Source organism: Rhea pennata, chromosome 3 (assembly GCF_028389875.1).
Source record: "Rhea pennata isolate bPtePen1 chromosome 3, bPtePen1.pri, whole genome shotgun sequence".
Classification (NCBI taxonomy): Eukaryota; Metazoa; Chordata; class Aves; order Rheiformes; family Rheidae; genus Rhea; species Rhea pennata.
The window spans coordinates 79132118-79135936 of record NC_084665.1 but is presented as its reverse complement, the minus strand read 5'-3'; positions in this window follow the sequence as shown (position 1 = coordinate 79135936).

Here is a 3819-nt window from a genome sequence, read left to right as displayed (position 1 = left end):
TTAATGAGATGCTTACTTATTACCTTGCAAATAAAACTTTATCTTTTTTACTTTTTTACACTTAAAATAATATGCAGTCTTTGGATTCCCCTCCCACACCCAAAGATACTTAGAGTTTGCTTTTCCAGTGTGACCAGGACCAGTGCTGGGATGCTTGTTTTTTTTTTTTTTTTTTTTTTTTTTTTTTTTTTTTTTAACTGAAGAATTGGATCATTGCAACAGAGGCTGAAAAGGTTGTATTGTCTCCTATTTGTATGCCTTATTATTTATTCTTACTTTTTATTATTCTTTATTAATTTATTATTACTACTCTATAAGCTTTAGTTACAGTGTTAATATTAAAAACAACTGCTATTGGAAGCACAACTGAACAGCTATGTGACTTTGCATGTGTAGGCCTCCCCAGCTATTGAAAGCCAACTGCTTCATGGTAGATTCCCATACACAGAGTCCTGGTGTTTAACAAGTGTAAAGTGACTGTATAAGAGTAAGCAATTTTAAATAGCTTTCGTTATGCCCCTGTGTAGAAGTTTGCACAAATCCATTAATAAGCTGATGTGCTTTCCCCTGGGATCTACAGTGTCTGTAAGCTTGGGGTTTGTGATACTGCATGTGAACATGAGAAGGAAACAAAAGGGTTAAGGAGCAGAGGTGGAGAAGCAAATGGCAGGGAGGGAAACTTGTGAGTTTTTTAGCTTGTTTGGAGTCTTTCTTTCTTTCCAAGGCAGTGGTTATAGCTCTAGCACATTTATTTCTCTCAGCCCCCAGGATGGCCCAAGTGAGGGGAAAAAAAGGCATTTTCGTTTTGCAGAAATGTACTTGCTCTGTTCCAAGTGCCTTCAGTGTACAGCTCCACTAGCTGTAACATTTAAGTGAATGGCTCCATAAAACCTTCTATAACTTCCTAAAAGTTCAATTCCAACTTGAGTAAGGCATGATTACAGCTAACGCATGAAAACACCCCTATACTCATGATGATTTTCCTGAGTGTTCACATATGCTAGAGAAAAATTGCTTCCATGGGATGGATCAGTGAAATTCTGCTGTAAATTTCTGGTATGAAAAGAATACAGTGGTCTTTTCAAATCCCTACGTAGGTTAGACAATAAAAATTGGAGACGTGCTCTGTTGTCAAGGGTTTTGAATAAAGGCTAATAATAGCATAGAGTCCTAATGAAAAGTTGCTTCTCTGGATAAGGTTTGCTCTGGCATGCTTTAAGAAAAAGATTGTGAATTTTTTCAGACAGTAATTGAAATTTAGAATAACTTGTTTTAGTCTTTAACAGCAGTGCTGTGCGGAGGCTTTTTGTGTGTATGTGGGGGAAGGTTGGTTGGTTTTTACATGCCCTGAACATCTTTGTCAGAGCTGTGGAAGACCAAGTTGCTCAACTGATACCTGGGGACAGATTTCTCTCATTTTTACTTATGGATTATCTCTAGCCTAGAAAAACATGCTATACACTTAAAAGCATTTAAACATACCCCTAAACATTTATGCAAAGATGTCTCTAATATTGTTTTTATTTGGAAGATAACAAATCAATGTTTGAAACAGCACTTCAGTTATTTTTCATGATAGAGTTTCTGAGGTAGGTCTGTGCATCTCTAGACACTAGAATCGCCGATAAGGGAGACAAAAGAAAAGCGAGCCTTTCTCCTAAAAATATTTGCACATTTTATACATTCTACTGCCACAAGATAAACTTTAACCATTCCTAGAGGTAGTTAAATAATCTCTAAAGCTCTGTATGTGTTTGGGCATGAAAGGGCTACATCATGTCCTAGGGAGCCTGAAGCATTTTATCTGATCTGGAGATCCAGCCCTAGATAAAGTCATCACAGATCGACTGAGATAGGAAAAATTTGCCAGCATTTTGCCCCAAATGCATACAAAATCAGGTGAACAACTTTGCACTGTGGCAGCTCGGTGCAGGGGGTTGCTATAGGGACAGCTGGGCCTGTCCGGGCAGGGAAGTGGCACGTGAATCAGCTGCTCCTGGTGTGCCTGGATCTGGTATTTTTGTTGACTATAGCAACCCAGGGAGAGGAGGCCATTTGACGCTACAACTGGAGAAAAAAGACCCAAACTCCTCTCTCGGTGCTGTTTAGTAGCTGTGGCGGAGGGCTGGTGCCTTTGGGACAGCTAGCCAGGTACTATATGGGACCGAACTTAAATGGCAAAAGCACTGAATAGTCAGTCTTCAAAATGTGTGTGCCTACAGAGGATATCCAGTCTAGGAGCCCAGAATAAAACCGTTTTGTTTGCCATTTTGTGGGGTGTATGGATAGAAGGAAAGGGAAAGCAGCTAATAACTAGTCCTGTTGACAGCTAGTTAATTTGGATCTGTAGCTGATTTGAAGGGGGAAAGGTGAGCTGAAAAAGCTGTCTTAGAGCCTAGAGCTGTGATCTGAGAGGGGAAAATATGAATGGATATAAATGATATGAAGTCTTGTGTATCTCTTGTATTTCAACTTGAAAATTTTTGCATTTTAATAATTTTGTGCTGCCTGTCTTCAGGAGCTATTTTGTTTTTCTAGTGTGTATGTTTTCACACAGTAGAGCAAAGTGGATGCACTTCTGTATGAGCTGAGAGACTCAAACTGGATATAAAGTAAATGCATTCAAAAAAAATCGTTAGCTTGCAGAAACTCATAAAATTTGTTTTCAGGTTTTATCAGTATCAAGGAGCTGTGGAAGCCCTGCTTATATATTTGTTTATTAGCATATTCATAGTCTGAGGCAATTGTCAACCTCGTAAGTCTTCAAAAAATAGGGAGCAAGGAGAAATTAGGCAGAAACTGCAGTGGAGAAGTTAACCTTGTACATTAACTATTTGCAAGATTCAGGTCCCAAGAGAATAAGGCGCTCAGATTCCAGTGAGTTTTGCTGGAATCTAAATGCTTCACTTTTTAGGCTCTAAAAAAGCTCTAGCCTTGAACTTTATAAACATATATTTGGAGAAAGCATTGTGGTTAAAGCTGTTGTCTTTACAAGAACAATATGTTTTGGCATGGTAAGTGCTTGCTCCACTCTTTCACAGATCCTTGTTTTGATTTGTATCTTCCATGTTTATGTTTGTCTTCTCAGATGAAACTGTACTTGTTTTGTAAATGTTTTGAATCTGACTATAAAGGGCAGCAGGCAAAAACATGCACTGATACCAAAAAAAGACTAATTGGTTTATTTACTCCAAATCCTAATTCTTCTCTGCTGACTTACGCAAAATTGCCACAACAAGAATTATCATTGACAACGAGTTTTGTTAGTATTTTAATCTAAGGTCATATTTTATGGCTGGACAGTAAGGAAATAGGATAAAAGATGTAGGTCAAACAGTATAATTAAAAACGCCGAACAGCAAATTGTGTCCAACAATAGTTCACTTTCCTGCTGCTAATGAAATATGCTAGCACAAATTAATGGCTTGTTACTTAAGCCTGCTGGAAAGACTTTGTCCCAGTACAAAAGGCGTTCAGTTTGAAAATGTGTGTCACGATCTTCTACCCAGCGAAACTAGAGATTGGACATAGCTATAAATCCAGCATGTTCTGGGAATAGAAGCTGGCAAAAACACTCCTAGAAAAATATCAGGGCAGGATCTCCCTGGGATTTGGATCCTGCCTAATGTAACTAGCTACAGATGTTTGTGTGGACTGAAAGATCTATTGACAGACATTCCTGGCGTAAGAATACCATACAAACTCGTGATCATTTTTATAGCAGAAAAACAAAGAAGTGGGAATAATCACACATAGGCTGTTATTTCTGATGAAGCATTTTCTATTTTCTTCAGCTTGCCTGTCTTGAAATGGGCAAGG